The sequence below is a fragment of the Protopterus annectens genome, chromosome 7.part0 (assembly GCF_019279795.1).
Source record: "Protopterus annectens isolate FY-2018-M chromosome 7.part0, PAN1.0, whole genome shotgun sequence".
Taxonomy (NCBI): domain Eukaryota; kingdom Metazoa; phylum Chordata; order Ceratodontiformes; family Protopteridae; genus Protopterus; species Protopterus annectens.
Window position 1 is genome coordinate 425,265,853 of NC_056739.1, and position 13,019 is coordinate 425,278,871.

The window sequence follows — 13,019 nt, forward strand, 5'->3', positions numbered from 1 at the left end:
ATTATTAAGTGCACTCATTAAAGTATACGCACACCTCTCCCCATTATTAAGTGTGCTCATTAAAGTATACGCACACCTCTCCCCATTATTAAGTTCCTTTGCAGGTGTCAGTAAGAAAGATCACTGAAAATTTTGGTGATGTCAGTATCGTGCTAACCCAAACATGGTGCTCACTGATGACGGTGAAGAGTAATGAAATGCAAGACAAGGTAAGAAATAACCAAATCATGTTTTAGGTACTTACTGTAGTATAGAAATCATTTTGTAGTTAGGAAAAAACAATAGGGTAAGGGAAAGTTTTGTTTAGTATGTAGCTAGTAACAAAAAATGAAAGTTAGCACTGCAAAAGAAAAAAAAATGACACTCTTGCCAGAGAAAGTTAAAGTAGGAGGATTTTTTTTACATTAAAATACTCTCAGTGCAAGTCACTGTTACTTCAGTAAATATTCTTTTCACTGAAGTGCACAATATTTTGCATCATGAAATTATGTAGAAATTGAAAACCTTGACCATAAATTTAAGCTACGTGGCTTGGAATGCCCCATCACACCCTTCTAGGCTATAACAAGAAAGAATATAAGAATAACAAATTAATATGATACAGGGAAATGTGTGCTGCAAAGAAAAATCAAGACATAATAAAAAACAGGGAAATGTAAGAGTATTGAATGCATGATTATCAAATGACATTTTAATCTGATATTCAGGCATAAAACACTGTTGTAATGATGCATTTCTTCTCAAGGCAATTTTGTTGAAATGATCTATGCTGTTTGCAAATAACATGGATACTGAAGCTGCACATATCTGTGAATAGCAGTCAGTGGAATTGTACACATCTGTGACTAGCACTTTTAATGGTGTTGCACACTGCCCTGCAGTTGTTTATTAATTCATAGATTCTAATTTAACTCGCAGCCAAGGGGTCCATTCATTTGTCCCAGTAGTGGTGGGAGGTTAACAGTGTCACCCACTAAGCATACGTTCTCAACTTATCCCAGGTGAAAATTTGGGAAACAGTCTGAATGGTCAGGAGTCAGTGCCAAGTCTCATAATGTGGAGACTGACCAGCTGAAAATCCAGACTTAAACATATCAAATCTGAGACTAACATTTTTGGAAAAGTCCCTTTGTTCCATGTTACGGTAATCTTAGAGTTGGTATTTGTAAGTTCAAGGTGTAGGGAGCTTGCTCCCCTGTATAAAACAAGATTAATTGATGAGCAATATTTGATATGCACTTTTTTCCTGAGTTTCTTTTTCTTCAAGGTGTCAGCATTGAACATTTTGAGTGCTGACATTTCAGTAGGGAGACAAAAATTAATCATCTCCTATCCAGTCTTAAATATGGGTTTTAAAGGTAGCCAGTGAAGTTGTCTGCTTGGTATGTAAGGAGGAAGTCTATTCCAGAAATGGTGGATATATTCAGTTAAGAAGCTATCACACAGTCTGATATTATTAATGTGGTGGTATAGGCTTAGGTCTTTAGAGCAGTTGTTTGCTTTAGTTCTATTTAAAAAATAAAGTTAAAAGAGTTTGGGGTCATTCATAGCATGAACGACTAAGCAGAGGTTGCCCATCATGAGCTAATACAAGACTGAGTAAAGGGATGAGACTTATTCGGTCATTCTAGTTAAGGATACTAATATGCTAAGATCTGAGATCCTTTTAGGAAGAAACACTGAGATCTTTTCAGCTGCTTTTCATGCTTTGCAAGGCCATGCCAAAGGGGGAATTACATTTAAGAATGGGTCTAATAAGGAAGGAAGGAATGCAGTAGGACTATAACATCTGTGAACATTATGGAGATATCACAAAGGATACGCTGTGCAAGGTAGAAAGATTTTCTAAGCAAGAAATGTAACCACCAAATGAGAGTTTATTAACACATGTACCCAAATTTCTGATGACTGATTTAATCATGATTTAATCATGATGATGATGATTTAAGTGGATTGTCTTCCTTATGACACAGAGTGGTGATCCTGGAATTACCAAAGCAAGCCATGCTACAGTTCTTAGCATCAAGGGTAAACCCATGATTAACACATCAAACGTGTTTGTTTGTTTGATGGAGGCCTTGCAGAAAAATGTGAATACTGAAATGGGATTTGATAACTGCCCCAAATTTGCAGTGAGATGTCATGGTTAGCCATAGCCCCCTGCTATCAACTTTCATGTCAGAGAAGAATATGCCAAAGTGGATGGAGCCCAGTACAGAGCCCTCTGAGACACCACTGGGAATAGTTTTCTGCCTAGTGAAAATAACCATGACTTAAAATATGGTTTCTAGCAGGCAAACAATTAACTTTCCAGCAAACTATGAGCAGGTTATTGTGGATGTGGAATAATGTGTCAATAATCTCAGCATGAGAAATAGTGTAGAAGATATTGGCAAAGCCCAAGTAAGCAGAGTGATCTGTAGACCCATCATCAATGACTTCTGTACCCTTTCCAAAGAACTCAACCAGGCTAAGCAGGCATGATCAGCATTTAACAATGTCAGAGTCAGGAAATCCTTCTATGTGGCACACCTCATCACTAAGGGCTTTTCATCAAGAAAAAAGTAGGTAATTGTCCCACTGTACTCATCCCTCATTAGACCCATTATAGAGTACAACCGCCGTTTGGTATGTACCTCACAAGACATCTGCAACAGCTGGAAAGGCTACAGAAATACCTCACTAAAAGAATCACAGGCCTAAAGCAGATGCCCTATACTGACCATCTAAAAAAGCTCCAGCTATACTCTGTGGCATATCATCTACTCAGGGATGATCTCTGCTTAACATACAAGGCCACGTCAAGCCCAGAGTTGTTGGACATGCTCCACTTAAAGATATCCCAATCCTTCAGAGCCACACACTCCAGGGATCTAAACCTTGTCATCACAATGAACAAAACATGTCAGAGGGCTAGGTTCTTGACCCAGAGACTCCCCATACTCTGGAATAGACTGCCCATACATGTCAAGCAGAGTGCCTCCTTGGCGCTCTTCAAAAGGAAAAATCTTGACGATTGGATGGGGATAGGAAATTCACCCCGGGGATCACGTCAGTAGCGCTGCTAGACAGGGGTCCAGGGAAGTAAATATTGTGGGAAGAAATATCCAGGGAATTGTTATGGCTAGGCTTATATAGGCCCTAGGGCCGATGGCCTAGTACCAACCTAGGAACCTATGAACCTATGAACTAGTGTGTGTCCATGGATTGAAGGTCTCCTGTATCATTTTATTAGTGCAGCTGCAATACTCTCCATAGTCTTGCAAACAACACCAGTGAGAGTGACGCACCTGTAATTCCAAGTGTCACAGGAAGGTCCATCACTGTGTAAGGGCAACACAACAGCTATTCTCCACACCTTAAGGAAGTAATCGGAGTAGAGATTTTTGCTTAAGATTTGAAGGAAGTGGGATTTAGCGCTTCTCATTGGACACTGGGAATATTGTCAAGACCTACATAAATGATACTTTCAGTTTTGGAAATTGCCAAAAGGCAAAACCTTGATAGTTAATGTTTGTTCCACAGCTCACCATGCTAACCAGGAACCAAAAATAGAAAAAGAAAGCCTGATTCAACTTGTATACAGACAAAAGTGCTTAATTATAATAAAACATATTTCTTCTTGAATTATCCTGATGGACCTCATCTTGTGGGCATAGTTGTTCTATTTTTAAACCCTAACATTGTCTTGCCATTTGGAACTATCTGGGTCATTAACCCAATTCAGAGATGCTTCCCTGAGTACCAGATGCTAAAACTTGGCTAGGCTGAAGAGTCAATGTCCTATTAATATAAATTTCCTGTGTCAAAAATTTCATCTGGTGTACAGAAGGAAGAAATAAGTGGGATTCAGAACTATATTAATGCCAGTAGGACAAAGTGCTGTGTATATACATGTTAGCTGCAAATATATGTAGACACAATTTATTTATGTATGTATATGCATACACACACACACACACACACACACACACACACACACACACACACACACACACACACACACCTGAGACAGGGAGCACATAGCCTGAGAGCGTACCATTATATCAAGACTTAGTCAACCCACTTTAGTCTAATTTAGCCTGGGACCTCATTGTGGCTATTATATTGCTTTTGAAATATAAGAAATTTGGTGGTAATGAAGCTTTCTCCTTAACCGAAGGATGCATAATACTGGAGTTGGTTTGACTGTTGAATGGTAACTTAGTTTAAAAACTTCTGAAAGAAGACCCGAGTCTCCCAAAACTTCAGTATTTGAGTAGTGTAACACTGAAATCAGTTCTAGTGATGCCAATATGCCTATTTTTGAAAGCTTTATTTATCCATCATTATTGCAAAATAGACCCGCGGCGGTGGTGCTGCGGTAGTGTTGTCGCCTCACAGTAAGACGCTGTCTGGTTCGATTCTCAGCTAGACCATCTTCTGCATGGAGACACGTGTGAATGGGCGTACCTTCATTGAAGGTTGTGTGTCAGGGCTGATAACTCAGCACGTAAAACTCAACTACCAATCATTAGCGGACCGGAGTTCTGCTGTGGCGACCCCTAACCGGGAAAAGCCGAAAGATACAAACATTGGTCTTGTTGCAAAATGTCTTCTAGAATGATATCTGGTAGTTAGCACAGGGTATTAAGGCTCTAACTTGTTAATGTGCTACTTCCTGTAGACTAGGGTACACGGTTTGATTCCTTCTACTTCCAGTTACATGATGTGCAAAGAGTGCTTTTGTGCTCCCTGTTCATTCTTGAAAAGTGACACTTGCATCCAGTGGGCTTATCCGATCAGCAAATGAATAAAATAAAAAAAAGATGTATCATATACCATATTGTATCTCCTGTTTGATTGTCCCTGATAAAGGAGATCCTTGTTGGTTTCTATTATTCACCCACATTCTTGTTTAGTTATGCAGAAACAATGAGAACCTTTGACTATACTACAAGTAACCGTGACTCACTCAGGACTGTTGTTTGTTTTATCATGTTTTGTGCATGCACCAATTAAATGTCTCTATTGTACTACACAGTGCTAACAGATACTGTCTATATTTCAAATGTTTTAACTTTTACTCTTCTTTCTGAGCCTGAGTCATAGTTGATAAGAGTCTTTGGACCAGTCCTACTCCATTAATATAAATGACTAAATAAATTAGCAGGGTTATGTGGGCTACAGCCCCCCAACACATGGGTGGAGGATGTTTGCTTCTGATTTTAAACAGACATTTTGACCTTCTGACTTTACGTCAGCAAATTTTTTTGTCATGGGGATGTTATTATATTAAGCTTGTGACCATGAATCCTGTAAAGTAAGACTTTCTGATCCACTGAAACAATAGGAAGTATCTCAAAATAGTGTCCCTGTTCTGGGGAGTCTTTATTTCAAATAGACATTTTGCAGATATAGCTTAAGTAATACATGATTTTACAAACAGGTTTTTGAAGCAACCACTTGGAAAGATGTGTTAAGCTGCTCTAGGCACTTTGTTTCCCCACTCTATTCTTTGCAATGATCATTAAATCTGAATCTAACCTCACTCTTTTTTGTGTCTGTCCACATGTCTGCAACTTTAACTGATCTTCACTAGCTCCAGTCATTGTATTTTTAAATCCATTCACTATGTGAGCTACAGTATTTTTTAATCATTCTCTCCATTTACTTTATTCAGACATTGCTCCAGAGTTGTACTTTATTTTGCAATTTTCATGTCTTTATAATAGTAGGGCAAGGTATTTTGCACAAGTTATATAGTTTCTGGGATCTGATTTAACCTGCACACTGAAGTGTCCTTAATAAAATCAGTACATATTTGCAAGGAGCAGTTACTCATTTCACCCTAACATTTCATTGTCAGACTCCAGAACTTAACTGTAAACTCCTCAATGCTGCATTCTGGTATTCCTGTCACATGCATTACTACTACCACTTTAAGTTTCTGTGCTACTACATACAATTAGCTCAGAATTCAGCAGACTTATTACACATCCTAGCAACTGTCACAGCCCTGTTGAGGTCATTCACTCATCTCTGTTATTAACGGCATGTTTGAGGATTCAATTTTCTCCTCAGTTTTTCTGCCAGCTATTGTCTTAGATAACCCATCCCTTTCCTATCCTGCACTTTCTCACCGTCTTTGGCATGCCAATAGGAAATTACAGAATTTCCTGAAATTCTCTGTGAGATCCAAGGCTGGATGATTATACACAACAATTAGTGTTGGCTTTTAATTGCAAATCTTGTCAGCTCTGACTTCTTACACTTAATTAAACAGCATACACATGGAAAGGGCTGCTGTATTCAAAGAAGTAAAAAAAGGAAACGCTTTCAAAGATTATTTTTTTTTATTTCAATTGTCTGTACCCTTTGAATACTGACTACCTCAGTCACAGCTAGCCAAGCACACTACTGTCACACTTTGAAGTCCAGGATGAGGTCTGCAGAGCTCTCCTACACATAGGTTAATGCCAGACACTCACATATACTAATTTTATTATGGTCTGTGTGGATCCAGAACTGATCAAGATGTTTAAATGGGGTAAATCATATCCTCCTTCCTGACCCACATAAACATTCTGCAGTTCTACTTGGTGACAATGTCATAACTCAACCTTCCCTGTAGATGGTGAGTGGGATCTGGTCTTTGCCTTTAATTAGATCCTGGTATCCCACCAGCATGTTACCCAAAGGTGGCCATGCAGACAGTAATAACCTTGCATTTACCCTGGGACAGCAACTCCTCCACTCCTCATTTACCTGACATGCACTTTAGCCTGTCTCAGGGACATAACATCCAGCTCCATCACCAGCATGCATGTAGTTGTGAGAATGGCTTCCATAATACCTATAACTTCACCTTTATCCCTGCAATGAGAGTACCAACTGCCTGATACTGATGCAATGTTTTGTATGGTAGATAGCACCATGCTTTGGTTTGATCATGAGACGTATTGCCACAGTGGATAGTTCCAGCCCTCTTACACCAGGATGCATTAAAATCATGAGTGTTCTCTGCCATGACCTGCCTTATAACACATTCCGCCCTGGCTCCGCTTCCACAAAGCCTTTCCGGCAACCTGTGTGTTGCACTTAATTTGGATACAACTTGTATTGACTCACTGTGCAGCCTGCTTCTCATGTATCTATACAGATGAGCCACTCAGATTACATTTCCATTCAGATAACCAGAAACAATGAATGTGTGCCTGTGCAGCCGAGCAGAAAAAACAGGAATCAAACAGTAAATGTCTTCCATAGTGTCTGACCCTCCAGGACTATGACCATATAAGATAAAACAGTCCACTACACATAAATAAAGCAAGCAAGAATCTTTAATAAAAAAGTTAAGTGCTTTCGTCCCTTCTAACACACTGTAATGTATTAGTTATAACAAATTCCTTTTTGGTATTCTTGTGGTAGTCTCTCATGACAGGGGAAGTGATTGAGAATCCTTCCTGGAGAATAGGGAATTATTCTAGCAAATAAAGTTAAATGCTTCAAACCCCCCAGGCCTGAATGATTGCATTTCATTAGTACTTTTTTAAAGTTAAGAGCTAGGAAATTATAATGGTATTATTTTCAGTATACTTGTCTTTTACCTTTTAAATGATTTTGCACATTCATTTTTTACTTTGTCATTACTTTACTTTTTAAATGTACTTACAGGATTTTAGTAGAGTTCACCAGTTTATTTTAAAACTTATTTCCATTTTAGAACTTTTCACTTAAGATTATAACACTGTCACATGATGTTTCTTGTCATTTATGTTCCGTGTCACATGATTTTTTGTCACATGATGTTTTTCTTTGATTATATAAGCCATCTGAATACTCTTATCTTGGTTCTGATGAAGTCCCAACAGGTTAAAAGAGACAAACATGCTTAACCTTTGTATTAAATATTCTTGTTTGCTTTGTTTATGTGGAGCGGACTGTATTATGTTATACGGGCATAGTTCTGGAGGGTTATATACTATGTGAGCCTTTTACCATTTGATTTCCATTCAGATAGCTGAGATGCATTCAGTGAGAAATAAAAACACTGTGCTCAAGAGTTCTGAAAGGTTTACCCATCCCATGTTTCCCTACACCAGAATGAAAGCTAGTAACTGTGTTGAGCATTGAATTTTGCTAGCATGACATTGACAGAACCAAACAAAATGCATATTTCTTCCAGGCTATTAACTCATCTGGAATGAAATAAGGAAGCTATGTTCTACCCAGAATGCATTCATAGTAGGCCAGATTCTGATGGATCATGGATGCCACCTCTGGACTCTACAAATCAGCACATATATTTATTTATTCACATTTGTTTACTGGGAAAGTCCGACTGGGCCAGAAGCAGAGGCCTGGGGAGAAAGGCTCCACATGAATATAAGCAAAATGCAATAATTAGAAAGTACAATAGAATACATATAGTAATATGCAGAATACACATCATCTAGTTAGTCTATACAAACAAGTATTCAATACAGTTTTCTAGTTGATACATGTTCAAAAAGAAAAACACCAGCATTTCAGTAAAGATCACTGTGAAAATAATAAAATTAGTACCGTGTACTTATTAAATAATAGTTATGTATGTATATGTAGCTTACATCCTTCTAAGTTGGGAACTGCTGATTGAAGACTCAGTGTCTGTTATTCTAAAAGTGTATTAGTTCTGGTTTAAGCACTTGGGCTTCAGGCCAGTTATTTTACATTAAGAAGGTTCGTGGTCTGCACTCTTGTGGAAGGAGAGGCTGGACTCTGCCTGTCTGAGCTGGGAAGTTCTGGTTAAAGGCTTATAGTGCCTGCATATTTGAACTGTTTCTTACTGAAATTGATGCACCTTGTTTGCTGTAGCATAGACTATATCCAAGCCTGCTGAATCTAGCTTTGATTGCATAACTTGAGCACTAATGCAGGCCTTCTTAAAAGCATTCAATTGTATTTATTACTGCTTTGTAGTAACCTGATTAAAGTGTAGCTATCATTCCAAGCCTTTTGGTTTAAGCACTTGGGCTTCAGACCAGTTGTTTTACATTAAGAAGGTTTGTGGTCTGCACTGTTGTGGCAGGACAGGTAGCTTACATCCTTCTAAGTTGGGAACTGCTGATTGAAGCCTCAGTGTCTGTTATTCTAAAAGTGTATTAGTTCTGGTTTAAGCACTTGGGCTTCAGGCCAGTTATTTTACATTAAGAAGGTTTGTGGTCTGCACTCTTGTGGAAGGAGAGGCTGGACTCTGCCTGTCTGAGCTGGGAAGTTCTGGTTAAAGGCTTATAGTGCCTGCATATTTGAACTGTTTCTTACTGAAATTGATGTGCCTTGTTTGCTGTAGCATAGACTATATCCAAGCCTGCTGAATCTAGCTTTGATTGCATAACTTGAGCACTAATGCAGGCCTTCTTAAAAGCATTCAATTGCATTTATTACTGCTTTGTAGTAACCTGATTAAAGTGTAGCTATAATTCTAAGCCTTTTGGTTTAAGAACTTGGGCTTCAGACCAGTTGTTTTACATTAAGAAGGTTTGTGGTCTGCACTGTTGTGGCAGGACAGGTAGCTTACATCCTTCTAAGTTGGGAACTGCTGATTGAAGGCTCAGTGTCTGTTATTCTAAAAGTGTATTAGTTCTGGTTTAAGCACTTGGGCTTCAGGCCAGTTAATTTACATTAAGAAGGTTTGTGGTCTGCACTCTTGTGGGAGGAGAGGCTGGACTCTGCACATCTGAGCTTGGAAGTTCTGGTTAAAGGCTTATAGTGCCTGCATATTTGAACTGTTTCTTACTGAAATTGATGCGCCTTGTTTGCTGTAGCATAGACTATATCCAAGCCTGCTGAATCTAGCTTTGATTGCATAACTTGAGCACTAATCCAGGCCTTCTTAAAAGCATTCAATTGTATTTATTACTGCTTTGTAGTAACCTGATTAAAATGTAGCTATAATTCTAAGCCTTTTGGTTTAAGCACTTGGGCTTCAGACCAGTTGTTTTACATTAAGAAGGTTTGTGGTCTGCACTGTTGTGGCAGGACAGGTAGCTTACATCCTTCTAAGTTGGGAACTGCTGATTGAAGGCTCAGTGTCTGTTATTCTAAAAGTATATTAGTTCTGATTTAAGCACTTGGGCTTCAGGCCAGTTATTTTACATTAAGAAGGTTCGTGGTCTGCACTCTTGTGGAAGGAGAGGCTGGACTCTGCCTGTCTGAGCTGTGAAGTTCTGGTTAAAGGCTTATAGTGCCTGCATATTTGAACTGTTTCTTACAGAAATTGGTGCGCCTTGTTTGCTGTAGCATAGACTATATCCAGGCCTGCTGAATCTAGCTTTGATTGCATAACTTGAGCACTAATCCAGGCCTTCTTAAAAGCATTCAATTGTATTTATTACTGCTTTGTAGTAACCTGATTAAAGTGTAGCTATCATTCTAAGCCTTTTGGTTTAAGCACTTGGGCTTCAGACCAGTTGTTTTACATTAAGAAGGTTTGTGGTCTGCACTGTTGTGGCAGGACAGGTAGCTTACATCCTTCTAAGTTGGGAAATGCTGATTGAAAGCTCAGTGTCTGTTATTCTAAAAGTGTATTAGTTCTGGTTTAAGCACTTGGGCTTCAGGCCAGTTATTTTACATTAAGAAGGTTTGTGGTCTGCACTCTTGTGGGAGGAGAGGCTGGACTCTGCCCTTCTGTGATGGGAATTTCTGGTTAAAGGCTTATAGTGCCTGGATATTTGAACCGTCTCTTACTGAAACTGGTGCATCTTGTTTGTTGTATCATAGACTAGTTCCAGGACTGCTGAATCTAGCTTTGTTTGTATAACTTGAGCACTAATCCAGGCCTTCTTTTTTGGAGAAGGTTCCCCTGCACCCCAGTGGCAGGAGTGTGCAGTTAGAACTTTTCTGATTAAAGACTACAGGAACAGGGCTCAGTTTTGAGATTTTTGTGTTGGTTAATTGGGTAATTTGTTTAAAAGCCTTTTCTAATTGTTTGTGATCATCTAAAGCTGTTTTAAGTGTATTTTTTACTGTTTGTGGTCGTTTAAAGCTGTTTTAAGTGTATTTTTTATTGTTTTTGCCTTATATTTTAAAAACAAAATTGTCCTTGTTTCCCACCTTTCTAAGCTAGTATAGTTCAGTTTTCAGGCTAGTGCTGAATTCAGGGCTGTTACAATTTTTTGAGTCGCCCATACCTTACTTGGATAGAGGGAGGTTTCTCTGTTCACCTGTGAGAGAGGGAGCTTTGAGCAGCCATCTGTCACTGGAGGAGTGGTTCCAGCCCAGAAGTTAGTGGTTTATAGGCCATTTTGGGCTAATTTCTATCTCTTTCATTTCCCTGCTGTAAAAACCACGTTTGCACAGTTTTGCACATCTGGGCAGTGAAGGTTAGCTAGGGCTAAATTTATCCCGGCTCCACCAAGTCTCCTCTTCAGTTTTTCCCTTGATAGTAGTCTAACTCTCAACCTAAGCACTTAAAAAGCATCCTACAGTCCAGCACGCGCTCAGACCTAATAGCAAGCACTAATATACCCCGACACTTGATTGCCCAGTAGGGCAAGGCTCATTATTCACCTCTCACCAACTAAGTGACTAAGCAGCTCACCATACTATTCAGACATGACCAAAGGGCAATTTCAGGTATACTCTCCAGTCCAGCTGTTGAACCTGGGTATCCTGAGGCAATGTTACAACTGCCTCATGTACACAGACAACCCTCTCCTCCTACCACAAAACATTAAAATATGTGAGAGATGCAATTATATTGCTAAATTGGAGGCTAAGCTCTCTCCACCCAAGACTGGAACAGGCAGTCATGAGGAGGAGGTTAACACTCACGAAGAATGATACCGCAGTATAAAGAAAAAATGATCAATTTCAACAATTGGCTAAGCTTCTGGTGTCATTCAAAGGGGATCCAGTGTCTGTCAGCCTGGGAAGACATGCTTGACAGGCCTCGTTGCTTCGCAAGAGACATCTTGCACCTGTCACCCCTAGGCTTTCGAATACTGGCCAAGGCTCTTGCTGCCCCCATAGTGCCTTTTTTAGGCAAGGCTCAAAAGTCAAACCCACCTTTGTAAACAGCACAAATAAAAAAATTAAGGTTATGCTACTCAGTGCCAGGAGTTTAAATCTCAAAATGCATGTGCTCAAAGCACTCTTCAGTATGGAGAATGTTGAGTAACTGAAACCTGGTTCAAGGCTCCACACAGCATCCCAGCACTACTGGGCTACAACTCATACCACACATTTCGGCCACAGAACATGGACCGAAACACAAAAGGAGGGGGTGTATCCATATTCATCAAGGATACCTACACCTCCAGGTTAATGGTTCAGCATGATACCTCCGAGATCATCCATGTGCAACTAACATCAGGCAAATCTGCAATGCAAATTATGGCCTGCTACAGATCACCCTTCATGTCCTAGGACCACCACTCCACCTTTCTGGAGACACTGGAAAACATGAAGGTCTTACCGAACACCCTGATATTGGGCGATTTCAATTACCCTACCATTAACTGGGAAAACTACTCAAGTACAAACTCCCAGGTCCAGCGCTTCCTGGAATTTATCAACTCAAATGCCCTGGATCAGCTGGTAAACTCCCCTACCAGAGTTGAAAACCTGGTCATCACCAACATGGGTGACAGGTGTTCCACACCAGAGGTCAACCTGTCACTGGTTAGATCAGACCATAACCTAATTACTCTGGATGTCCACACCACACCACCACCTCCAACAAAGGAAACCACAGTGAAAAACTTTTCTATACCAAACTTCACCTTACTTAAGACAAAGGTGGTAAGTTTCACAGCCCCCCACACTAAAGGATAACAGTGTCCAAGATGGTGGAACTTTTAAAAATGCACTCCATGAGCACCTACAAGGATGCATGGATTGTGCCATCCCTAGCAAAACCAAGACTCACTCCCCTAAGAGAAGGAAACCAGTCTGGTGGACCCCTGCTGTAAATAGGCTATACAATAGAAGGAGGAAACTAGTTCAGAAAAAAAGCAAATCCCAAGAAGGAAAGACATCCCTGATCAGTTTCAGTA